Raw genomic sequence first — 27,004 nt, 5'->3', positions numbered from 1 at the left:
CGTAGTTGGAAGTTTTTTAAATTTTATTTCTCGAATCAGAATAATCCAAATGACACATTACATAATACGCCGATCACTTTGTTTTAATCATTGCAATGCAACCACGAATTGAACACATGACTTATTCCTTTCGTGTTCAGCTACATAAAACAAAACATCTCCTCACAAAGTGTAAACAACTAACAAGTAAGTACATTTAAAGCCATTATACACTTTCGGTAAACAGTATTGTCCAAGTCACACACTTCGTGTATCACAACTTATATATAAAATAACAATCCTGTGGAAATTTAGGCTCAATCGGACATCGGAGTCGGGAGAAAATAACGGGAAAACCCACTCCTGTTTTCGTGCGTTTCGCCGTGTCATGACATGTGTTTATAACAAATCCGTAATTCTCGTTAACGAGAATTTATATTGTTTTACCGTTTTCTCAAAAAGTAAAGCATTTCATGGACTAATATTTCAAGAGAAGTCTTTCACCATTACCTTCTGTAAACCCTGTAAATTATTTGTAAATCTGTGACCTTTTTTTTTTTTTCTGTACCGAAAGGGTCCAATGGCTTTAAAGACACTAGACACTTTCGGTAATTGTCATAGACCAGTCTTCTCAGTAACTTGGTGTATCTAAACATATGCACCAAATAACAAACCTGTGAAAAAAATGAACTCAATTGGTCGTCAAAGTTGCGAGATAATAGTGGGGAAAAAAAACCTTGTCACACGAAGTTGTGTGCTTTCAGCATGCTTGAATTCGAGATCTCAAAATTAAATTCTAGGGTCTCGAAATCCTGTTCAAATATTTTAGTGAGAAATAACTTTTTTCTCGAAAACGACGTTACTACAGAGGGAGCCGTTTCCCACAATGTTTTATACTACCAACTTATCTCCATTGATCGCTATTAAGTAAGTTTTTATGCTTACAATTATTTTGAGCAATTACCAATAGTGCTTTTAAGTCGAGACACTAGAGACAAAAAACAACGAATTTCGCAACTCAACTTATTTAGGTCACGCCCTCTGTATACACATTGGCCGTTGTCAGATGCAATTGAGTCCGCCATGCAAAACTGTCCTCATCGGACACTTTTGCATATGCAATCGTGTCCACGGCTATGCAAAAACCGTCTCGGCGGACATGTACATGACTGTATGTATGTGCGCGCGTAAGCGAGCGTGCCTGCACTGAACCTACGTAGCCCATATGCAGCATGAATATTCACGTATTTTATGATTACAGTAAATACCCAATGGCCGAACCTTTCCCATGTCATTCATGACACACACTTAGCTTGTAAACAAAATGGCAAACGTGTTCAGTCGACCAAGCGCGTTTAATTTACTGCAAGGACGGTTTTGCACGGGGGTGGACACAACTGCATATGCAAATGTGTCCGGGCGGACAGAATTGCATTATGTAATAATGTCCTCCGAATAGTATTGCATAGAGGACATAATTGCATGCGTCACCGGCTCCGAACATTAAAAGAGCACGTGAAGTCAATTCAGCATGTTTTACTTTAAGAGTTCATGTTTGACTAAATAATTGTTTGACTAACATTGTCGATGTGTTGAACGACTCAAGTGGTTTGACAGAAAAAAAGGTTCCTGTGATTAATATAGCGATTTGAGCTACGAGAATATAGCGCGTGAAGCTGCAGCAGATACAGCAATATTTACAATACAAGATACATGCACTCCTATATACATTTGTTTTCCATTTGTTAAGGCTACCACTATAGCCACAATTTAACTTAATCAAAATGGTGACTTTCTTCGACGAATTTCATTCTTACATGCCGTGTCTAAATTGATGACTTCAGCAATGGCTCCGACCGGAACGCTGAAAAATATCAGACATAATTTAAACAGAAAAATATAACAGAATGTGAAAGTTCCGACACATTTAAGAAGTTCCTGACTTATATACAACAATTCCTTAATACGGAATTGTAAATTTTGGCTCTGCCTGTCGAATTACTGGCCATATTCTCAAAAAAACTTTAAAAATCTACAATAACTGCTCATTTTGTGCAATGTCTAGAGTATGTGTGGCAAACTTTTTCGTTCTCCCAAATTGTTGGTAATTGACACCACTGAAGCAGTTTGCAACATCTTCATGACGTCACGTTATGCAATCGGGAGACTGTGCATTTTTTTATACGGTCAAATATTAACTAGAGAACGCATTAATATAATAAACAGGCAAAACATTTTGCTTTACAAAAAGTGCAGAAATTGAGCAGAACATCTGGATTCACAACTTGAACATTAGGCATGGTTAAGCTGCTTTTGTGTTTAAAAAGCTATTATGTAGTTTGGTCCTGGACCAATGGCTTTTAAAGGAAAGAATCGCAGCGCTTACGTAATCAGGGAACTGTGCTTACGCTAAGCGTATTTTACAGCTTAGCAGGGAATGAGTTCTTCACGTCACAATTCGCATCAAAAAATTTGCTACAGTTGACTAACTGTGCTCAACTCCTGCGAAACTTTCACTGCGAAAACAGTGACTTAAAAATTTGATTAGCATTCGCAGGAAAAACCGTGCTTTACTTTAGACAAAAGTAGGCAGGGGCGACTAGTGTGCTTGGTGTTAAAGTCGCGACTACAAATTATTATTTGAGTCGCGACTACTGTTTTTCTCTACTCCCGTTATAATCGTGTCCACACATCGACTACAAAATTTGTCCCGACTACCTGTTTGGTGAACCAGTTGTGTTGCTTAAATTAATATTGCCCTTGCGGCATAGCTGCACAAATCTTGAGAATCCGTACTTTATCTCGACAAGTGTCATAGTTAGGTTTGAAGTGCGGCTAGTCGAGTAGTAAATTTCACTAGTCACACCCATTCGCAACATAATTAAAAATTTGTCCCGACTACCTGTTTGGTGAACCAGTTGTGTTGCTTACTACTATTCGCAACATAATTTATATCGCCCTTGCGGCATAGCGGCACAAATCTTGAGAATCCGTACTTAGTCACGACAAGTGTCGTAGTTAGGTTTGAAGTGCGACTAGTCGAGTAGTAAATTTCACTAGTCACACCCGTTCGCAACATAATTAATATTGCCCTCGCTGCACATAGCGGTACAAATCTTGAGAATCTGTATTTTATCTCGACAAGTGTCGTAGTTAGGTTTGAGGTGCGACTAGTCGAGTCATGATGCGAACTTGCTTAATGAAAAAGATTCAGTGCTCTGCAGAAGAATTGAATTTTGCACTTACGTCAAGCGAAATAGACTGCTTATAGCAGGGATTTCTTTTGTTTGTGTGCTTTCCAAGCTTGCATATTTCACAGCTTAGCAGGGATATGTTTGCTTGTGCGCGGGGAAGCTTTTCATATGTAATCTTTGCTTTGAACTAATTGCACAGATATTTCAGCGCCTGAACAGTAAGCGAAGAATGGTGGTTGTATAATAAATGGGCAGAGTTTGGTTGAAGCAGACAGAGCCATAAAACTGGGCCGTGTTCTATAGGGGAATTTGTAGCTTGACATTTTATGACAGTTTTGGGCTTTGCGACGTACACATACAAATACAGAGTCAGATACAGACATTACCGTGCACAAATCGTGCAATTAAAACGTCTCATAAGAGCGCCCCCTATCGGCAGGAGTAGGAAAATAAAGGAGTATCCTACAAATGAATTATGTGTTTTTAAACACGTAAAATAATATCAAATGGAGGCTTTAGGATGTTTAGCTTAATTCCTATCATAAAACATATTAAAATTCTTTATTAATTAACCACCAGTGACCCTCATTTGCATATTAGGGAAATCTTTGCAGCATCATATCTCAAGAACTTCACGGCCGACTTTTCAACTGTTTGTTCTGAAAGACTGCTTGGGGGTTGGAGATTAATTTGAAAAAACTGTGACCTCAAGTTGACCTCTACTTCCGCGTCAACCGGAAGTGTCACCATATCTCAAGAACTATACAGCAGATTTTAAAAATATTTTCAGTTGTAAACTCCTTAGGCATGAAATATTAACTTTAAAAAACCGTGACCTCAAGTTGACCCCTACTTCCAGGTCAACCGGAAGTGGGACCATATCTCAAGAACTACACAACAGATTATCAATTTTTGTTCAGCTATAGACTCCTTGGGCATTCAAGATTAGTTTGAAACAACTTTGACCCCCATGCTGACCTTTACTTCCGGGTCAACCGGAAGTGAGCCCATATCTAAAAAAGTACAAAGCTAATGTTCAAACTTCAGTTATAGACTCTTAGGCAATAAATATTAGCTTTGGAAAACTGTGACCACAAGTTGACCTCTACTTCTGGGTCAACCGGAAGTGGGACTATATATCAAGATCTACACAACCGATTTTATAGACTCCTTGGCATTGCAGATTAATCTTTAACCGATTTTATAGACTCCTTGGCATTGCAGATTAATCTTTGGTAGCTGTGGGCTCATGTTGACCTTTACTTACGGGTCAACCGGGAAGTAAGACCTTATAACAAGAGCTTCACAACTTTTTTAAACCTTTTTTCAGTTATATATTCCTTGGGCAATGAAGCACATAATCCAAGCAAAACAACAAGGAACAGCTTCGTGTTTGTTCACAAACACTTAATGTCTAGTTTAATTTGTATCGGGGGATAAAGAATAAAAAGTTTGGTTTTACTCTCACATCGATGTGTATTAGCACTGTATACTAGCCTACTTTCCAACGTTCTGTAAAAGAAAAACTGAGTCGTATACTCGGGATGGATTCTAGATAGAACAAGTCGCTCCGACTACTTGACCACATTCTCATGCATGAGTGTATTCAATATTCTCGCTGTTATATTCAAACCTACTTTAATTATACCTATTTTGATAGTTTCTTCTAATCTAATCGGTATATTTCCACTTTGAACATATATTTTGATTGAGAAAAATACAACCTCTGCAATAGATTAAAATTTGTAAACATGTATGATAAAACTTGTTCAAGAGTTCTGTTTGCCGATTTCCTTTAACGCCATGAAGTTTATAACACATGTAAAGAAAGACTAACATGGTGAAATACTTAACCTGAACTCTGGTTTCACTGCATTCGCACAAATCTTTCGCCTTTTACTAAAGATTTCCGTGCAGAGGAACAACTCGATGAGTCTATAGACTAATTTTTTGCTGCCCAGTTGAAAGATTGGGCTAATAAATAAACAAATGTTAGAATACGAATGTTAATAAATAGCTCAGTTTGTTGAGCGCCTGTCCGGATGTCGTTGGTTCAAATCCCGATGGGGAAACTTTTCTTTGTTGAACCGATTTTACTTTTTTTTCTCGCTATTATATTCAAACCTGCTTTAATTATACCTATTTTGATAGTTTCTTCTAATCTAATCGGTATATTTCCACTTTGAACATATATTTTGATTGAGAAAAGTACAACCTCTGCAATAGACTAAAGTTTGTAAACATGTATGAATAATTTGTTCAAGAGTTCTGTTTACTGACTTCGTTTAACGCCATGACGTTTATAACACATGCACAGAAAGACTACCATGGTGAAACGCTTATTCTGCACTCTGGTTTCACTGCATTCGCATAAATCTTTCGCCTTTTACTAAAGATTTCCGTGCAGAGGAACAAATTAATGAGTCTATCGACTAATTTTTTTACTGCCCAGTCGAAAGATTGGGCTAATAAATAAATAAAAGATAGAGTATGTATGTAAAATATTTAAACATTGAGCTATTGTGTGGAGACCACCATTAAAGGGTTGTAAACTCAGCTGGTAGAGTGCCGGTAAACATTAATCCGGAGGTCGTTGGTTCATATCCCGCAGAATCAACTTTTCTTCGTCAACCCAGTTTCTTAAAACCTGCTCAGTCCGTCTCCTTGTGGTTAATTACCTGATGTTTGAAATAAAAAAGCTGCCAAAGTATTTTCTAAGCCGTTAATTAAATTTGTATCGGGGAATACATAATAAAAAGTTTGCTTTTACCCTTACACCGATGTGTGTTGGCACTGTATACTTAGTACTTTCCTAAGTTCTGTAAAAAAAAAAAAACCAACCAAACAAACAAACAGAGTAATCTACTCGGGTGGGATTCTAACCGACGACATTCTTATCAACTAGACCACCGAGATTGACCGGTACAGCTAGAGGCAGTTCAAATCCGATGTTTTAGCAGCGGGTACCGCAATGATTTGATAAACGCTATATTTGCATCGGGGATACATATATCCCCGATACGCTTTATTTGCGTAGGGACAAATTTGTCCCTACCCGGATGACCTCATCAAGACACAACCTACCATGGTTTACAAACGACCTAAAAAAAACCTCTGTAAACTTAAAAAGCGATTGTACAACAAGGCAAAGAGAACAAATCTTCACAGCGACTGGCAGAAGTTTTGTGACGCAAGGAAAATCGTCCACAAGAATCTCAAATCTGCTCACTCCACATACATCAGTGAATTCTTGACATCGACCATTACAGAAAAACCAAAGTCATTTTGGAACTTCATCTCCAAACTCCGACAAGACAACCAAGGCATTGACCTTAAAAATGAAGGGAACATCATCAGTGAGGACGCTCAGAAAGCAGACATTCTAAACAATCAGTTCAAAAGTGTCTTCACTGAAGAGGGATCCTCTCCAATGCCAGACATGGGGGAAAGCCCAAACGGATCAATCGGGAAACTCATCATCTCGCTTAAAGGGGTCAAAGACCAACTACTTAAGATAAACCCATCTAAATCGCAAGGGCCGGACGGTATCCCACCTTGGTTTTTAAAAACATTTGCAGATCAACTAGCACCAATTCTTCAGGACTTGTTTCAGTCGTCAACTGACTCGGGCCAAGTCCCCAAAGGTTGGAAGGAGGCCAATGTTACGGCATTATTCAAAAAGGGAAGTAGAACGGATTCAGCGAATTATAGACCAGTTTCATTAGCACAAGTAATCTCCAAACTCCTTGAACACATTCTACATAGTCACATCATGAAACGTTTTGAAGAACATCAAATTCTCACAGATTATCAACATGGTTTTCGTGCTAGAAGGTCTACTGAGACTCAACTTATACTCACCATAGACGACACCAGTAAGGCACTCGATAATAAGCAAATGGTCGACGCAGCTATCTTAGACTTTACCAAAGCTTTTGATAAAGTTCCCCACCGTAGACTCTTTCACAAATTAAACTACTATGGAATCAACGGCAATGTTGCCAAATGGATAAAAAGCTTTCTCATTGGAAGAACTCAACAAGTTGTCGTAAATGGGACTTCATCCTCATCTGTTGCCGTCACCTCGGGCATACCTCAAGGGACTATCCTCGGACCGCTTATGTTTTTGGCATACATAAACGATCTTCCTAGCAAACTAATCTCTTCATCAAGGTTGTTTGCAGATGATTGTCTCTTGTACACACCAGTATAGTCAGCTCAGGATAGATCCATTCTACAAGATGACCTGAAGCGACTTGAAGAATGGCAAGACACTTGGTTCATGCAATTCAACCCCAGCAAGTGTTTTACTATGACAATTGCTTCAAGAAAAAGTCACCCCCACCAGCTATACCTTTTGTGGCAAACAACTAGAATCTGTGGAATCTCACACGTAGCTTGGCGTTCATATCACCAACACGTTAAACTGGGATGTTCAAACAGCTTCAGCTACTAAACAAGTACTTGGTGTACTTGGTGTCATCAAAAGGAACCTCAATAAATACCCTGTTCATGTAAAATCGCTAGCCTACACAAGCTTGGTTCGTCCCATCCTAGAGTATGCCACTGCAAATTCAAAGACAAGCAGCTCGTTTCACCACAAATAATTACAGTAGAACACCAGGTACAATCACCAGTATACTAGAAGAACTTAGCTGGAAACCACTAGAAATAAGAAGGAAAGCCAGAAGACTAGCTATGTTTTACAAACTCGTTAATAACTTAGTTGAAATCCCTCTTCAAGACTTTGCTCAACATTCCACTCGACCCTCCAGAAAACTCAATCTCCAATTTCAACAACTTCGTCACTCAACCAAAATCTACGGAAACAGTTTTTTCCCGGCTACCATCAAGGACTGGAACGCCTTACCCGGTAGTGTGATTTCCAGCAACTCATTAGATATCTTCAAAGACACTCTCGCTAAGCACTTCAAAAATTAAGCCATCCCATCCACACAATGCGCAAAGCTGGTGTGATGTGTCTTTAGACATTTTTTTGCCGGCTCAACAATACAGATACAGATACAGATACAAATACAAAATTTATCATTTTGGTTGAACTCTTACACCGATTTGTATAAGCACTGCACTCAGTGTTTTACCGAGTCCTGTGAAAATTAAAAACACAGGCTTCCATTACTCGGGTGCACGCGGGATTCGAAACTTGCATTCTTGCCATTGGTCGAGTGCACATCTTGATATGCAAGTCCAGGCTCCGACTACTTGACCACATTCTCATGAATATTCAATGATCTGACTAACATATTCAAACCTATTTTAATAATAATACCTCTTCTGGTAGTTTCTTCTGGAAGATTTGATTATCTCCACTTTAACTATATTTTTGTATTGAGAAAAATACAATATCTATGATAAATTTGTTCAAGAGTTTTGTTTACTGATTTCAATTAACGCCATGAACTCTATTACACATGTACAGAAAGACTAACATGGTGGAGTGCTGTGTCTGCACTCTGGTTTCACTGCATTCGCATAAATCTTTCGCCTTTTACTAAAGATTTCCGTGCAAAGGAACAACTTCATGAGTCTAAAGACTAATTTTTTACTGCCCATTCGGAAGATTGGGCTAATAAACAAATAAAAGATAGAAGATGTATATGAGTTACATTAGACTAAACATTGAGCTATTGTGTGGAGACCACTAATAACGGGTTGATAGCCCAGTTATTAGAGTGACGGTGCGTTAATCCGGAGTTACTTTTCTTTGTTTAACCCAATAATATTCTAAAAATCTACCCTGTCGGTTACCTGGCTGCCGCTTCCAAGGTTGTATCGCAAACATTTGTTTGCGTAGCCAAGCCAAGGTATTTTCTAAGCAGTTAATTAAGTTTGCATCGGGGGATAAGAATATCAATTTTGGTTTTGTCCTTATACCGATGTGTGTTAAGCACTGCATACTCAGTACTTTCCCTAGTTCTGTAAATACAAATCACACAGGTGGGATTCGAACCTTGTATTCTTGCCCTTGTTCAAGGACCCCCTGAAGGCACAGCTAGAGATTGAAATAAGTCCAGGCTCCGACTACTTGACCACATTCTCGTTAATATTCAATAATCTCGCTAATATTAAAACCTACTTTTAACAATACTTATTTTGATAGTTTCTTCTATATTATTTGATATAATTCCAGTTAAAAATCATTTCTAAGTTGTGAAAAATACAACCATTGCAACACTATTGCTGTCCGTTTCACTTGTGGCTTTATATTACCTGATGTTTGAAATAAAAAAATCACTTCACCACAGACGATCCCTTGTCTGCCGCTTCCTAGGCTGTATCGGCAACACTATTGCTGAGCCAAAGTATTTTCTAAGCCGTTAATTAAATTTGTATCGGGGAATACATAATAAAAAGTTTGCTTTTACCCTTACACCGATGTGTGTTGGCACTGTATACTTAGTACTTTCCCAAGTTCTGTTAAAAAAACACCAACCAAACAAACAAACAAACAAACAGAGTAATCTACTCGGGTGAGATTCCCCGACGACATTTTTACCAACTAGACCACCGAGATTGACCGGTACAGCTGAGGTAATTCAAATCCGATGTTTTAGCAGCGGGTACCGCAATGATTTGATAAACGCTATTATTTGGATCGGGGATGCAAAATTTATCATTTTGGTTGAACTCTTACACCGATTTGTATTATAAGCACTGCATACTCAGTATTTTACCGAGTTCTGTGAAAATTAAAAACACAGGCTTCCATTACTCGGGCGCACGCGGGATTCGAAACTTGCATTCTTGCCATTGGTCGAGTGCACATCTTGATATGCAAGTCCAGGCTCCGACTACTTGACCACATTCTCATGAATATTCAATGATCTGACTAACATATTCAAACCTACTTTAATAATAATACCTCTTCTAGTAGTTTCTTCTAAAAGATTTGATTATGTCCACTTTAATTATATTTTTTTATTGAGAAAAATACAATATCTATGACAAATTTGTTCCAGAGTTTTATTTACTGGTTTCAATTAACGCCATGAACTTTGTTACACATGTAACGAAAGACTACCATGGTGGAATGCTTATTCTGCACTCTGGTTTCACTGCATTCGCATAAATCTTTCGCCTTTTACTAAAGATTTCCGTGCAGAGGAACAACTTCATGAGTCTAAAGACTAATTTTTTACTGCCCATTCGGAAGATTGGGCTAATAAAATAATAAAAGATAGAAGATGTATATGAGTTACATTAGACTAAACATTGAGCTATTGTGTGGAGACCACTAATAACGGGTTGATAGCCCAGTTATTAGAGTAACGGTGCGTTAATCCGGAGCTCGTTGGTTCAAATCCCTCAGGAGTTACTTTTCTTTGTTTAACCCAATATTCTAAAAAAAACTTGGTTACTTGACTGCCGCTTCCAAGGTTGTATCGCAAACATTTGTTTGCGTAGCCAAGCCAAGGTATTTTCTAAGCAGTTAATTAAGTTTGCATCGGGGGATAAAGAATATCAATTTTTGTTTTGTCCTTATACCGATGTGTGTTAAGCACTGCATACTCAGTACTTTCCCTAGTTCTGTGAATACAAATCACACAGATGGGATTCGAACCTTGTATTCTTGCCCTTGTTCAAGGACCCCCTGAGGGCACAGCTAGAGATTGAAATAAGTCCAGGCTCCGACTACTTGCACCACCTTCTCATGAATATTCAATAATCTCGCTAATATTAAAACCTACTTTTAATAATAACTTATTTTGATAGTTTCTTCTATATTATTTGATATAATTCCAGTTAAAAATCATTTCTAGGTTGAGAAAAATACAACCATTGCAATAGACTAAAATTTAAATAAATGTATGATTTTTTTCCCCCAGAGTTTTGTTTACTGATTTCAATTAACGCCATGAAGTTTATTACACATGTACACATACACTACCACGGTGAAACACTTCTTCAGTATGACCTTGGTTTCACTGCGTTCGCAAAGATCTTTCCCCTTTAGATGTTTGTGCATACAGTGGAACAATTCAAACAACCTTAATAAATACTAATTTTTCCCTGCCCAGTCGAAAGACGGGGCAAATGAATAAAACAAAAGATAGAATATGTAATGTAATACAAATTTAATTGAGCTATTGTATGGAGGCCACCGATATAGAGCTTTATAGCTCAGTTGGTGAGCGCCGATACGTTAATCCGGAGGTCGTTGGTTCAAATCCCGCGGGAGTATTAAAAGTTTACCCAATCGGTTTCCCTTGTGGTTTATGACTTGATGTAATAAAAGGGTAATTTTCCCTGAAGACTATCCATTGGCTGCCGCTTCCAAGTTTGTATCGCAAACATTTTTGTTTTGCTAAGTCAAGGTGTTTTCTACTAAGCAGTTAATTAAATTTGTACTTGGGGATTAAGAATAAAAAGTTTGGTTTTACTCTCACACCGTTGTGCATTAGCACTGTATACTAGCCTACTTTCCAACGTTCTGTAAAAGAAAAACTGATGAGTAGCTCACTCGGGATGGATTCTAACCAACGACCCCTGTAACCCCTAAAGCAGTGTCTTACCAACTAGACCACCGAGATTGCCCGGTACAGCTAGAGGAAATTCAAATTCGATGTTTTAGCAGCGGGTACCGCAATGATTTAATAAACGTTAATCGAGGAGATAAAACAACATAATAATTCGGTTTTACCCTTACACGGTTTGTATTAAGCATTGAATACTCAGTATTTTACCGAGTTCTGTGAAAATTAAAAACACAGGCTTGTAACTCGGGTACATGGGATTCGAATTTTGTTTTCCTGCCATTGCTAAAGCGCACATCTTGACCACATTCTCATGAATATTCTATTTTCTCGCTAATATATTGAAGCCTACTTTAATTATCACCCTTTTTATAGTTTCTTCTAGTCTAATCGATATAATTCCACTTTTAGTATAATTTTTGATTGAGAAAAATACAACCTTTGCAATAGATTAAAATTTGTAAGCATGTATGAATAACTTGTTCCAGAGTTCTGTTTGCCGATTTCCTTTAACGCCATGAAGTTTATAACACATGTAAAGAAAGACTACCATGGTGAAATACTTAATCTGCACTCTGGTTTCACTGCAGTCGCATAAATCTTTCGCCTTTTACTAAAGATTTCCGTGCAGAGGAACAACTTAATGAGTCTATAGACTAATTTTTTACTGCCCAGTCGAAAGATTGGGCTAATAAATAACTAAAAGATAGAGCATGTATGTAAATAATACTTAATCATTGAGCTATTGTGTGGAGACCACCAATAACGGGTTGTAAACTCAGCTGATAGAGTGCCGGTCGTTAATCCGGAGGTCGTTGGTTCATATCCCGCAGAATTAACTTTTCATCGTCAACCCAATTTCTTAAAACCTGCTCAGTCCGTTTCACTTGTGGCCTATTACCTGATGTTTGAAATAAAAAATCACTTCACCACAGACGATCCCTTGGCTGCCGCTTCCTAGGCTGTATCGGCAACACTATTGCTGAGCCAAAGTATTTTCTAAGCCGTTAATTAAAATTGTATCGGGGAATACATAATAAAAAGTTTGCTTTTACCCTTACACCGATGTGTGTTGGCACTGTATACTTAGTACTTTCCCAAGTTCTGTAAAAAAACAACAACAACCAAACAAACAAACAGAGTAATCTACTCGGGTGAGATTCCCCGACGACATTCTTACCAACTAGACCACCGAGATTGACCGGTACAGCTGAGGTAATTCAAATCCGATGTTTTAGCAGCGGGTACCGCAATGGTTTGATAAACGCTATTATTTGCATCGGGGATACAAAATTTATCATTTTGGTTGAACTCTTACACCGATTTGTATTATAAGCACTGCATACTCAGTATTTTACCGAGTTCTGTGAAAATTAAAAACACAGGCTTCCATTACTCGGGCGCACGCGGGATTCGAAACTTGCATTCTTGCCATTGGTCGAGTGCACATCTAGATATGCAAGTCCAGACTCCGACTACTTGACCACATTCTCATGAACATTCAATGATCTGACTAACATATTCAAACCTACTTTAATAATAATACCTCTTCTGGTTGTTTCTTCTAAAAGATTTGATTATGTCCACTTTAATTATATTATTTAATTGAGAAAAATACAATATCTATGACAAATTTGTTCCAGAGTTTTATTTACTGGTTTCAATGTACGCCATGAACTTTGTTACACATGTAACGAAAGACTACCATGGTGGAATGCTTATTCTGCACTCGGGTTTCACTGCATTCTCATAAATCTTTCGCCTTTTACTAAAGATTTCCGTGCAGAGGAACAACTTAAGACTGGGTTGCTCTAAAAATCAAAGAAGTGGTGGCAGACTTTCAAAAATGGATTTCGTTTAAACTTTGCACAAGTGAAGGCCATCAACCAAAATGTAAAAATAAAGGGTAAGTTTTGCATTTACACCTTCGTTGCCATGGCAACGGTCAAAAGTAGAAAATTACCATATTTTACCTAATTTAGCTCTTTTCATGAGTAAAAATTACCCAAAGTTGAGGGCTCCACTGTGTAAAAACCAAATAGTGGACCTACCTCTCAGCTGGCTATGATAAATATGCATCCTTAATCTTTCCAAAAATGCGTTTGACAAAGTACAGTTAATTGTGAATGGAAGATTCCATTATTTCCAAAAGGGGTGTTTTGAGGAAAAGTCAATTTGGGAAATACAGGGGGTTGCTAAAATTGTCAGAAGTCCCAAAGTGGCATATTTAGGAAAGTTTTGCTTCCAGGCATGAAAGATAAGATACTGGTCTGTAAGAATTTCAAAAAAAAAGTTTTGGTATTTTTTGTACTGGGGAGCAGTGCTGCCATAAACTTCGTCCTTTTTTGGAAAAAAATGTGTTTATTTTCAAATTGTATAATAAAACAATATGAATTTTTGTTTTAATGGATTTTGTTTACTCTTTGCACATGTTAATTCCTTCAACCAAAGTGTAAAAAGAAAGCATAGTTTGTGCATTGCACTTTGGTTGTCATGACAACGGTTAAAAATAAGAAACTTGCCATATTTCACCTAATTTAGCTATTTTCTGAAAATTACCCAAAGTTGAAGGCTTCACTTAGTAAAGACCAAATATATTACCTGCCTTCAACTGAATATGGTAAATATACATCCTTGGTCTTTCCAAAAGTGCACCTGACACAGGTACAGTCAATTGTGAATGGAATAATCCATTATTTCAAAAAGGGATGTTTTGAACAAAGTTGAATTTGGGAAATAGAGGGGGTTGCTAAGTTTGTCAGAAGTCCGAAAGTGGCATATTTAGGAAAGTTGGGCTACCAGGCTTGAAAGATTTAAAGATACTGGTCTGTAGGAATTTCAAAAAACTGTTTTGGTATTTGTTGAACTGGGGAACAGTGTTGGCAGAAGCTTCATGCTTTTTGGCGATTGTATAGTTTTAAAGTTGTAAAATAATGCTCTTTTTATGACTTTCTACATGCTTAACAATGATGAAGACTGACAAAATATCAGGACAAAATATAAAAGCATCTTATGACAACATAACTTCCAGTTGTATAAAACAGGCATCACATAATTAAAAAAGAAAGTTTTTGTATTTTTTGAACTGTGGAACAGTGTTGCCAGAGAACTTCATGCCTTTAAAAAAAAGGGTGTATTTTGCAAATTTCATAATCATATGAAAAAAATAATGCTCTCTTATTACATTTTACACGCTGAACAATGATGTTGATTGAAAAAAAACAGGCACACAATAGAGCAAAGCAACTTACAAGTATAAAAATATAACTCTCAATTGTATAAACATGCATCACAAAGAGATTCTGTGGTATGTTTGTGGTCATTTACGTTTGGCTATAGCAGCTATACAATCTTAAACAAAATGTTCAATTTTCTTGACAAAATGGACGTTCACAGCTCTTCGTTTGAACATCAAAAATGTCTAACACGTCCTTAACACTGCACAGAGGCATCACATAATCAGTGACTGCGTGTACAATTAATGGTTAAGTAAATCAATTAATTTCCAAGTTCCCTAATGGAACATAGCCGGATAACACTATTACCAGCCGAATTAGCTTGGGGTGAGTCTTCGAACTATACATTGTTTTACCCTTACACGGTTTGTATTAAGCATTGTATACTCAGTATTTTACCGAGTTCTGTGAAAATTAAAAACACAAGCTTGTAACTCGGGTACAAGGGATTCGAATTTTGTTTTCCTGCCATTGCTAAAGCGCACATCTTGACCACATTCTCATGAATATTCAATTTTCTCGCTAATATGTTGAAACCTACTTTAATTATCACCCTTTTGATAGTTTCTTCTAGTCTAATCGATATAACTCCACTTTTAGTATATTTTTTGATTGAGAAAAATACAACCTTTGCAATAGATTAAAATTTGTAAACATGTATGAATAACTTGTTCCAGAGTTCTGTTTGCCGATTTCCTTTAACGCCATGAAGTTTATAACACATGTAAAGAAAGACTACCATGGTGAAATACTTAAACTGCACTCTGGTTTCACTGCATTCGCATAAATCTTTCGCCTTTTACTAAAGATTTCCGTGCAGAGGAACAACTTAATGAGTCTATAGACTAATTTTTTACTGCCCAGTCGAAAGGTTGGGCTAATAAATAAATAAAAGATAGAGCATGTATGTAAAGAATATTTAAACATTGAGCTATTGTGTGGTGAACACCAATAACGGGTTGTAAACTCAGCTGGTAGAGTGCCGGTCGTTAATCCGGAGGTCGTTGGTTCATAATCCGCAGAATTAACTTTTCATCGTCAACCCAATTTCTTAAAACCTGCTCAGTCCGTTTCACTTGTGGCTTATTACCTGATGTTTGAAATAAAAAAAGTCACTTCCCAATAGACGATCCCTTGGCTGCCGCTTCCTAGGCTGTATCGGCAACACTATTTCTAAGCCAAAGTATTTTCTAAGCCGTTAATTAAATTTGTATCGGGGAATACATAATAAAAAGTTTGCTTTTACCCTTACACCGATGTGTGTTGGCACTGTATACTTAGTACTTTCCCAAGTTCTGTAAAAAAAAACACCCAACCAAACAAACAAACAGAGTAATCTACTCGGGTGAGATTCCCCGACGACATTTTTACCAACTAGACCACCGAGATTGACCGGTACAGCTAGAGGCAATTCAAATCCGATGTTTTAGCAGCGGGTATCGCAATGATTTGATAAACGCTATATTTGCATCGGGGATACAAAAATTATCATTTTGGTTGAACTCTTACACCGATTTGTATTATAAGCACTGCATACTCAGTATTTTATACCGAGTTCTGTGAAAATTAAAAACACAGGCTTCCATTACTCGGGTGCACGCGGGATTCGAAACTTGCATTCTTGCCATTGGTCGAGTGCACAACTATAGATATGCAAGTCCAGGCTCCGACTACTTGACCACATTCTCATGAATATTCAATGATCTGACTAACATATTCAAACCTACTTTAATAATAATAACTCTTCTGGTAGTTTCTTCTGAAAGATTTGCTTATCTCCACTTTAACTATATTTGTTTTATTGAGAAAAATACAATATATACGACAAATTTGTTCCAGAGTTTTATTTACTGGTTTCAATTAACACCATGAAGTCTGTTACACATGTACAGAAAGACTACCATGGTGGAATGCTTAGTCTGCACTCTGGTTTCACTGCATTCGCATAAATCTTTCGCCTTTTACTAAAGATTTCCGTGCAGAGGAACAACTTAATGAGTCTATAGACTAATTTTTTACTGCCCATTCGGAAGATTGGGCTACTGAACAAATAAAAGATAGAAGATATATGTGAGTTACATTAGACTAAACATTGAGCTATTGTGGAGACCACCAATAACGGGTTGAAAGCCCAGTTATTAGAGTGACGGTGCGTTAATCCGGAGCTCGTTGGTTCAAATCCCACAGGAGTTACTTTTCTTTGTTTAACCCAATGGGTCGTATGAATAAAATGTAGTATTTACTGACAAGTACTAGCAAAAAGTAAAAGCATAAACTTCCAAGTAGAAGCATTCAGTAAAAGCATCTTCTAAATTCCGTATGAATAAACCTATTCTTTTACTGCAAAGTATTCACTTAATGCTTTGGAGTAAATACTTCTGATATACCATGGCTGAATGGCTCTCAACAAAAGGTTTCCTTTGTATTACAACTCCCATTCACGTCTACGTACGCACTCACACACACAGCCAAAGCAGCATTTGATTTAACAGAAACATAGAAATCTTCAAGTCAGCCATGAGGTTTTTATTCTGACAACATTTTGATGAAGACGACTCATCTGGACACACAGAATAAAAACGTTTTTGTTAAGCTTTTGAAACTTGGAGTGGAGCATGACAGCGCTGTATAGAGAAGATGAGAGCTTGATATGAGCATAGCTATTTAAATTAAATTTAAAAGTTTTAATAATTACACGAACAACATTCTATTGAAATGCATTTAATTGTTTAAAAAATTACTTCTTCTGATTTTATGAACAATAAGCCTTAATGATCGAGGCATTCATTTCTGAGTTGAAAAAATTCTTTATATCTTTTTAAAAAGCTTACTGTAATGATACAAAACGGTTTTTTTTACAAACGGTTTTATTTTATCCTCAGCATATATAAACAAGTTTGATTAAAAGCAGTTTGAGTTTGTGTGTATTGTTTCTGTTGTGAAACACTGTGTATGTGTCTATTTAATATTTCAGTGATGTCTTTCCTTTGGACTAAAACGTTTATCCTGTGAGGAACATTCATAAACACTGTCATTTCTTCGGACGAGCCTTTTACTTCTGTGCCCAAGGTAGCTCTGGAGCTACCTTGAAAAATCACTAGTATTTACTTGCATTTTGTAGTATATTCTCCGTTTTATTCATATGGAAGTAAGTAAGTGCCAAAGTTAAAAGAATTTACTTTTTGGTAAAAGTAGATACTTTTAGCATTTTAGTAAATACTTTTAAGTAACAGTTTTTACTTCCTTTTATTCATATGGATGGTAGTAAATACTTGAAATTTTCAAGTAAAAGTAAGTACTACTTTTTATTCATTACGACCCAATATTCTAAAAATCTACCCTGTCGGTTACCTGGCTGCCGCTTCCAAGGTTGTATCGCAAACATTTGTTTGCGTAGCCAAGGTATTTCCTATAATCAGTTAATTAAGTTTGCATCGGGGGACATGGTTTTGTCCTTATACCGATGTGTGTTAAGCACTGCATACTCAGTACTTTCCCTAGTTCTGTGTATACAAATCACACAGATGAGATTCGAACCTTGTATTCTTGCCCTTGTTCAAGGACCCCCTGAGGGCACAGCTAGAGATTGAAATAAGTCCAGGCTCCGACTACCTGACCACATTCTCATGAATATTCAATAATCTCGCTAATATTAAAACCTACTTTTAATAATAACTTATTTTGATAGTTTCTTCTAGTCTATTTTATAAAATTTCAAATTAATTTTTTTTTATAGATTCAATTGAGAAAAATACAACCATTGCAATTGACTTAAATTTAAATAAACGTGTGATTTCGTTTAACGGCATGAAGTTTATTACACATGTACACAAAGACTACCATGGTGAAGCACTTGTTCCGTATGACCTTGGTTTCACTGCGTTCGCAAAGATCTTTCCCCTTTAGATGTTTGTGCATACAGTGGAACAATTCAAACAACCTTAATAAATACTAATTTTTCTCCCTGCCCAGTCGAAAGATTGGGCAAATGAGTAATTAAAAGATAGAATATGTAATGTAATACAAATTTAATTGAGCTATTGTATGGAGGCCACCGATATAGAGTTGTATAGCTCAGTTGGTGAGCGCCGATACGTTAATCCGGAGGTCGTTGGTTCAAATCCTGCGGGAGTATTAAAAGTTTACCCAGTCGGTTTCCCTTGTGGTTTATGACTTGATATAATAAAAGGGTAATTTCCCCTGAAGACGATCCCTAGGCTGCCGCTTCCAAGTTTGTATCGCAAACATTTTTTTGTGCTAAGTCAATGTGTTTTCTACTAAGCAGTTAATTAAGTTTGTACTTGGGGATTAAGAATAAAAAGTTTGGTTGTACTCTCACACCGTTGTGCATTAGCACTGTATACTAGCCTACTTTCCAACGTTCTGTAAAAGAAAAACTGAGTAGCTCACTCGGGATGGATTCTTACCAACGACCCCTGTAACCCCTTAATCAGTGTTTTACCAACTAGACCACCGAGATTGCCGGGTACATCTAGAGGCAATTCAAATTCGATGTTTTAGCAGTGGGTACCGCAATGATTTGATAAACGTTAAATTTGCATCGGGGAATAAAGAATTTATAATTTGGTTTTACCCGTACATCGATTTGTATTATAAGCACTGTGTACTCAGTACTTTTCCGAGTTCCTTAGGGGGAAACAAAGACAGGAATATTACACGGTTGGGATTCGAACCAACTACCTTTGCAATTCTAGAGCAGTCTTACAAACTAGACCATCGAGATTGCCCAGTATAAAGGCAGTTCGAATCCTATGTTTAGCAGCGGGTACCGCAACGATTTAATATACGTTTAATTTGCATAGGGGGATAAAGAATATCAATTGGTTTTATCCTTATACCGATGTGTGTTTATCACTGTACTCATTGCTTTCCTTAGTTCTGTGAAAAACAAATCACACAGGTGGGATTCGAACCTTGTATTCTTGCCTTTGTCGCAGGATCCCCTGGGGGCACATTTATAATATAGTGAAACAAGCCCAGGCTCCGACTACTTGACCAAATTCTCATGAATATTCAATATTCTATCTAATATATTCAAGCCTACTTTAACAAACTCTTTGATGGTTTCTTCTCTAATCGATATAATTCCACTTTTAGTATATTTTTTAATTGAGAATAATACAACCTCTGCCATAGTCTAAAATTTGTAAACATGTATGAATAATTTGTGTAAGAGTTTTGTTTACCGATTTCGTTTAACGCCATGAAGTTTATAACACATGTAAAGAAAGACTACCATGGTGAAACACTCGTGACTCTGGTTTCACTGCATTCGCATAAATCTTTCGCCTTTTACTAAAGATTTCCGTGCAGAGAAACAACTTAATGAGTCTATAGACTAATTTTTTATTGCCCAGTCGAAAGATTGGGCTAATAAATAAACAAAGGATAGAATATGTATGTTATTAATCTCATCTTGTTGAGCGCCTGTCCGGATGTCGTTAGTTAAAATCCCGATGTAGTACTGTCTTTGTTGAACCGATTTTAACTTTAATTTACCCAGTCGGCTTCCCGTGTGGGTTATTACTTGATATTTGAAAAAGGGTCACTTCCTCTGAATACGATCCTCGGCTGCCTCTTCCAAGGTTGTATATCGCAAACATTAAGTTACTGACTTCGTTTTAAACGCCATGAAGTTTATTACACATGTAAAGAAAGACTACCATGGTGAAACACACAATAAGCACTCTGGTTTCACTGCATTCGCATAAATCTTTCGCCTTTTACTAAAGATTTCCGTGCAGAGGAACAACTTAATGAGTCTATAGACTAATTTTTTACTGCCCAGTCGAAAGGTTGGGCTAATAAATAAATAAAAGATAGAAGATGTACATAAATAGCCTAAACATTGAGCTATTGTGTGGAGACCGCCAATAACGGGTTGATAGCCCAGTTATTAGAGTGACGGTGCGTTAATCCGGAGCTCGCTGGTTCAAATCCCCCAGGAGTTACTTTTCTTTGTTAAACCCAATATTCTTAAAATCTACCCTGTCGGTTACCTGGCTGCCGCTTCCAAGGTTGTATCGCAAACATTTGTTTGCGTAGCCAAGGTATTTCCTATAAGCAGTTAATTAAGTTTGCATCGGGGGACATGGTTTTGTCCTTATACCGATGTGTGTTAAGCACTGCATACTCAGTACTTTCCCTAGTTCTGTGTATACAAATCACACAGATGGGATTCGAACCTTGTATTCTTGCCCTTGTTCAAGGACCCCCTGAGGGCACATCTAGAGATTCAAATAAGTCCAGGCTCCGACTACTTGCACCACCTTCTCATGAATATTCAATAATCTCGCTAATATTAAAACCTACTTTTAATAATAACTTATTTTGATAGTTTCTTCTAGTCTATTTGATATAATTCCAATTTAAAATTATTTATAGATTGAGAAAAATACAACCATTGCAATAGACTAAAATTTAAATAAACGCATGATTTTTTCCCCCAGCGTTTTGTTTACTGATTTCGTTTAACGCCATGAAGTTTATAACACATGTACACAAAGACTACCACGGTGAAACACTTCCTCTGTATGACCTTAGTTTCACTGCATTCACAAATATCTTTCCCCTTAAATTAAAGATGTTTGTGCATACAGTGGAACAACTCAAATAACCTTAATAAATACTAATTTTTCTGCCTGCCCAGTCGAAAGATTGGGCAGATGAATAAATAAAAGATAGAATATTTAATGTAACACAAATTTAATTGAGCTATTGTATGGAGGCCACCGATATAAGCCCTTTTCACACTACAGAGCCATTTCCCGGGAAATAAACTCCCAGGAAAATCCCGGAAGTTTTTAACCCCACCGCCACCCCAGCAACCGTTCTCACTATCCCAATTTAGTAACTCCCGGGAGTACTATTTCCCAGGAATATGCACGGTCGTTTCACACTTACGATCAAACCCCAGGAAATGTGGTAAACAGGTCAGCCCATGCGGAAGTTACAATGTTTGTGGACGGAAGTCCGTTCCCACAATGCCACGCGGCCGGCTGCAAAATCCTTGCCACATGCGACCCAAAATGGCTGCACTTTAATTGTGTATTTGCATGTTGTTATACCAATTTATTGTGTGATTACGGCGGAGAAGAAGTCTTGCAGTTCGGGGAAGACGTCGCTGGCGTCTTGTCAGGAGAAGACGATTGCTGTGACAGTGTTTTAAAGACATGCGGAATAACAATCAGATGGAATTTGTCGTGCGATTGACGGGTTTCATGGCACTTGCTGGAAGTATTTATTGGTCAAAGGTCAATCTGGTCTACCATGAAGAGCGGCCAATGGTGGGAGCAAGTTGCTATTAGAAAAAGCGAAAGGGAGCTTTCCATCTGCGACAGCTTTTTTTTCTTTTGAGAACTGTAATTGAATGGACTTTTGTGTCCGTGTTTTACCCAGAGGTTTTGTGTTGGCGTTCACCTCAATTTTTACCTGTTCACACTATAGTTATTTCCCGGGAAATTCCCGGGAACTTTTGGTTGATCTGTTCACACTACAAAAATACTCCCGGGAATTTCCCGGGAAATGACGTTTTCCCAGTAAATAATTAACCCTGCTCAGGGGCAGGGTTAAGGGCATCAACCCTGGGGTAAGGCCTAGAAATTTTCTGAATGGCATTTTCGAAGGATTGCATAATAATGTCCACGATGTTAGGGCCAAGATAGTTAAAGGTTTTATAGAAAAAAATACCGCATAGTCGATTTTGCACAATCTGACAATAGCAGTAGAAAGAAAAAGAAGCATTCTTCCCTTCCAACATCAACAGTGCTGTTTTCCCATCGTGCAAAGAGAGAACACGGAATAGGCTTTAGCCCTATATTGGCTAGCATTTTTTCATGGCTTCATAGAGACTTTTAAATGTATGTTTCTTCAAAAAAAAAAATGTTTTTGCAGGAGAACACTTATGCAATAGAAAATATTTAGGCCTTGAAAAACAAAACTATTATCATACCGACCTATAGTCTTTTTTCCCAAGGTTTTCAGTTTTTATCTGCAATGGGCAGGGGTCCGTTAATATCCAGCTTCACGCAGGCAGAAAACTTTCCCGTTTCTTGTAGGCCTATATGCCCATCTAGCTGTTTTTGGACTGCATCGTCGGCCAAAAATGCAACTAGTTTCAAAATTTCATCATCACTCCATCGGTCACTTCTACCCATCGTAACAAATTGAGCAACAGATTGAACTAAAATATTTACTGTCAGGTGGTAGACAGCAATGTCGATCGAAGAACTCAAACCTGACTCTGGACAACAAAAGTCCATCAACGGCCAAGTATACACGCATTAAGAAATACCATACACACGTGGCGTGTGTACGAGAAGGAAGCTTGTTCACGCCAACTATTTATTCTATTCCTATTCCATTCACGTGGTCAACTTTTTTGATTCATATATTTATTTGTAAATTACAGATGTAATTCACTTTTATTTTCGTACCTAAACGAAAACACTTTCAGAAGGAGAAAACAAAAAAGGGCTATTGTTACCACGCGAATTATTTGGCGCGCTATTTTTGACGTCTGTGACCTTTCGAGATTAATGACGTCTCAACACAGTAGAAGCAAAAGGTGGGGTAAGTTAAACCCGCTGTCGTTCTCACTAGCTGCTTTTCCCGGGAAAAACGTTTTTTTCCCGGGGTTAACTCCTTCAACCCTACCCCTTAACTGGGTAAATTATTTCCCGGGAAAATGTTATTTCCCGGGAAATGTTTTGTAGTATGAACGGATCGACTAACATTTCCCGGGAATTTCCCGGGAAATACCTGTAGTGGGAAAAGGGCTATAGAGTTGTGTAGCTCAGTTGATGAGCGCCGATACGTTAATCCGGAGGTCGTTGGTTCAAATCCCGCATGAGTATTAAACGTTTACCCAGTCGGTTCCCTTGTGGTTTATGACTTGATATAATAAAAGGGTAATTTCCCCTGAAGACGATCCATTGGCTGCCTCTTCCAAGTTTGTATCGCAAACATTTTTTTTGTGATAAGTCAATGTGTTTTCTACTAAGCAGTTAATTAAGTTTGTACTTGGGGATTAAGAATAAAAAGTTTGGTTTTACTCTCACACCGTTGTGCATTAGCACTGTATACTAGTCTACTTTCCAACGTTCTGTAAAAGAAAAACTGATGAGTAGCTCACTCGGGATGGATTCTTACCAACGACCCCTGTAACCCCTAAATCAGTGTTTTACCAACTAGACCACCGAGATTGCCCGGTACAGCTAGAGGCAATTCAAATCCGATGTTTTAGCAGCGGGTACCGCAATGATTTGATAAACGTTAATCGAGGAGATAAAACAACATAATAATTCGGTTTTACCCTAACACGGTTTGTATTAAGCATTGTATACTCAGTATTTTACCGAGTTCTATGAAAATTAAAAACACAGGCTTGTAACTCGGGTACATGGGATTCGAATTTTGTTTTCCTGCCATTGCTAAAGCGCACATCTTGACCACATTCTCATGAATATTCAATTTTCTCGCTAATATATTCAAACCTACTTTAATTATCACCCTTTTGATAGTTTCTTCTAGTCTAATCGATATAATTCCACTTTGAGTATATTTTTTGACTGAGAAAAATACAACCTTTGCAATAGATTAAAATTTGTAAACATGTATGAATAACTTGTTCCAGAGTTCTGTTTGCCTGTTTCCTTTAACGCCATGAAGTTTATAACACATGTAAAGAAAGACTACCATGGTGAAATACTAATCAAGCACTCTGGTTTCACTGCATTCGCTTAAATCTTTCGCCTTTTACTAAAGATTTCCGTGCAGAGGAACAAATTAATGAGTCTATAGACTAATTTATCGCTGCCCTGTCGAAAGACTGTGCTAGTAAATAAATAAAAGATAGAACATGAACTAAAATAACGCTTCAATATTCAGCTTTGTTTTTGGAGATGGCCAATGAAGGTCTGTATAGCTGAGTTGGTAGAGCGCCGATACGTTAATCCGGAGGTCGTTGGTTAAAATCCCGCTGGTATAAATTTTCTCTGTTCAGCCGATTTAAAAACAAATTACCCAGTCGGTTTCCCTTATGGTTTGTTATTTGATATTTGAAAAAAGAGTCAGGTATTTTTGGAGCAGTTATAAATAAATTTCTATCGGAGGATAAAGAATAAAGAGTTTGGTTAACCGTTACACCGATGTGTGTAAAGCACTGTGTACTTCGTATTTTCCCAAGTGCTGTAAAAAAAAAACCCGGGTAATGTACTCGGGTTGGATTCTAACCCACGACCTTTGTAACTCTTAAGCATTGTCTCACCATATAGACCACCGAGATTGACCGGTACAGCTAGCTAGAGGAAATTCAAATCCGAAGTGTTAGCAGCGGGTACCGCACTTTTTGATAAATGTTAAATTTGCATCGGGGATAAAAAAAAAAATGTATAATTTGGTTTTACCCGTTTTCGATTTGTATTATAAGCACTGTGTACTCAGTACTTTTCCGAGTTCCTTAGGGGGGAAAACAAAGACAGGAATAATACACGGTTGGGATTCGAACCAACTACCTTTGCAATATAGAGAGGCAGTTTGAATCTTATGTTTTAGCAGCGGGTACCGCAACGATTAAAAAGACGTTAATTTTGCATCGGGGGAAAAGGAATCTAAATTTTGGTCCAGGCTCCGACTACTTGACCACATTCTCATGAATATTCAATATTCTCGGTAATATATTCACACCTACTTTAATAATAACTCTTTTGATAGTTTCTTCTAATCTAATTGATATAATTCCGCTTTAAACAACTTGTTTGATTGAGAAAAAACAACCCTCGTAATAGACTGAATTTTATACACATGGTTGAATAATTATTCGTTCAATAGTTTTGTTTACTGACTTCAATTAACGCCATGAAGTTTATAACACATGTAAAGAAAGACTAGCATGGTGAAATACTTAACCTGCACTCTGGTTTCACTGCATTCGCATAAATCTTTCGCCTTTTACTAAAGATTTCCGTGCAGAGGAACAACTTAACGAGTCTATAGACTAATTTTTTACTGCCCAGTCGAAAGATTGGGCTAATAAATAAATAAAAGATAGAGCATGTATGTAAATAATAAACTGCGCCAATAAAGTATCTAAACACTTACAAATTGTCAGATATATCGGAACCTGAAATAGTATGCCAAAAAATAATTATTCATTTCGAGTCACCGTTAATTTCTGCACATTTTGACACATCTTGTGTTGCGCTACGATGTTGTTTAGTGGATTTATGGACACTTGAGTGGCTTAAGGTCGAATTTCAAAAGTTGTAAAAGCCCCTATTCAAGCTAAATCGTTGTATTGTGACGAGTAAGATCAGCGTTTCTTTTGCCCACCTTTTATAAACGATTTCAATTTTTGTCGCTTGTTTGATAAATCGGTTGTGATGAACATCAGCAATAATTGTCAGTAACCAAGCAAAGGGGTCAAAGATGGGAGGCATACAACAAAATGGGTTAAGAGCCAGAATCCCTGATTATGATGAGATAGGGAAAGGTGGTTCAAGACAACAGGAAAGATGGCTCAAATGATCAAACAGGAAAGAGGACGGATCGTTGGTTTGATAGAAGCCGGTATGTCGATGCGAGCTGCAGCTCATGGTTACAACGTCACCAGCGACGGTCAGTAAATGATAAAATGACTACCAAGCTCAGGGAAATGGGGACGATCTGTCAAGGAGTGGCCGTCCGAGGGTGACTTCTGCAGCAGAAGAAAGTGCATAAAGCCTTACACCACTCTCGAGGGATTGCGACGCTTCCTGATCAGGAAATGGCAGGGGATTGACCAGGTACAGATCAGAGGTCTCATTGGGAGTATGAGAAGACGACTCCTTGGCGTTCAGGACAGTGATGGAGGACACACTAAGAACTGAGGATAGGATATCAGCAGTTTTAGAGTTATAGACACGGTCAATAAATTTCATGGTCAAGTAAACGAAACGAGTTTGTGTCTTTTGTCTTGATTTTGTCTGTGTGTGGTGCTTGTGCGAGTTCCCTTCTGGAATTGGGGTGAATAGGGGCTTTTGCAACTTTTGAAATTCGACCTTAAGCCACTCAAGTGCCCATAAATCCACCCAACAACATC

The 27,004-nt window shown here is 37.6% G+C and overlaps 11 non-coding genes and 1 pseudogene across 11 annotated transcripts; all 12 read left to right on the top strand.

Moving 5' to 3' along the window:
- The first annotated feature begins 5,029 nt into the window (after window positions 1–5,029).
- On the top strand, window positions 5,030–5,149 carry LOC139940185 (U5 spliceosomal RNA). Its single transcript, XR_011786403.1, has one exon. It is a non-coding gene; the product is annotated as a U5 spliceosomal RNA (small nuclear RNA).
- A 370-nt stretch (window positions 5,150–5,519) lies between these two features.
- LOC139940192 (U5 spliceosomal RNA) lies at window positions 5,520–5,640 on the top strand. The gene has a single exon (XR_011786410.1). It is a non-coding gene; the product is annotated as a U5 spliceosomal RNA (small nuclear RNA).
- Window positions 5,641–8,642: 3,002 nt separating this feature from the next.
- LOC139940207 (U5 spliceosomal RNA) lies at window positions 8,643–8,762 on the top strand. The gene has a single exon (XR_011786424.1). It is a non-coding gene; the product is annotated as a U5 spliceosomal RNA (small nuclear RNA).
- Window positions 8,763–10,235: 1,473 nt separating this feature from the next.
- On the top strand, window positions 10,236–10,355 carry LOC139940200 (U5 spliceosomal RNA). Its single transcript, XR_011786417.1, has one exon. It is a non-coding gene; the product is annotated as a U5 spliceosomal RNA (small nuclear RNA).
- A 1,883-nt stretch (window positions 10,356–12,238) lies between these two features.
- On the top strand, window positions 12,239–12,358 carry LOC139940191 (U5 spliceosomal RNA). Its single transcript, XR_011786409.1, has one exon. It is a non-coding gene; the product is annotated as a U5 spliceosomal RNA (small nuclear RNA).
- Window positions 12,359–13,393: 1,035 nt separating this feature from the next.
- LOC139940172 (U5 spliceosomal RNA) lies at window positions 13,394–13,488 on the top strand (annotated as a pseudogene).
- Window positions 13,489–15,663: 2,175 nt separating this feature from the next.
- LOC139940184 (U5 spliceosomal RNA) lies at window positions 15,664–15,783 on the top strand. The gene has a single exon (XR_011786402.1). It is a non-coding gene; the product is annotated as a U5 spliceosomal RNA (small nuclear RNA).
- A 1,042-nt stretch (window positions 15,784–16,825) lies between these two features.
- On the top strand, window positions 16,826–16,945 carry LOC139940189 (U5 spliceosomal RNA). Its single transcript, XR_011786407.1, has one exon. It is a non-coding gene; the product is annotated as a U5 spliceosomal RNA (small nuclear RNA).
- Window positions 16,946–20,177: 3,232 nt separating this feature from the next.
- LOC139940176 (U5 spliceosomal RNA) lies at window positions 20,178–20,297 on the top strand. Its single transcript, XR_011786395.1, has one exon. It is a non-coding gene; the product is annotated as a U5 spliceosomal RNA (small nuclear RNA).
- A 311-nt stretch (window positions 20,298–20,608) lies between these two features.
- Window positions 20,609–20,728, top strand: LOC139940183 (U5 spliceosomal RNA). The gene has a single exon (XR_011786401.1). It is a non-coding gene; the product is annotated as a U5 spliceosomal RNA (small nuclear RNA).
- Window positions 20,729–24,641: 3,913 nt separating this feature from the next.
- On the top strand, window positions 24,642–24,761 carry LOC139940213 (U5 spliceosomal RNA). Its single transcript, XR_011786430.1, has one exon. It is a non-coding gene; the product is annotated as a U5 spliceosomal RNA (small nuclear RNA).
- Window positions 24,762–25,835: 1,074 nt separating this feature from the next.
- On the top strand, window positions 25,836–25,955 carry LOC139940181 (U5 spliceosomal RNA). The gene has a single exon (XR_011786399.1). It is a non-coding gene; the product is annotated as a U5 spliceosomal RNA (small nuclear RNA).
- The last annotated feature ends 1,049 nt before the right edge of the window (window positions 25,956–27,004 follow it).

This window comes from Asterias amurensis, chromosome 7 (genome assembly GCF_032118995.1).
Source record: "Asterias amurensis chromosome 7, ASM3211899v1".
Lineage (NCBI taxonomy): Eukaryota > Metazoa > Echinodermata > Asteroidea > Forcipulatida > Asteriidae > Asterias > Asterias amurensis.
Note: the sequence above shows the minus strand (reverse complement) of the source record. Positions and strands in the feature narration are given on the sequence as shown.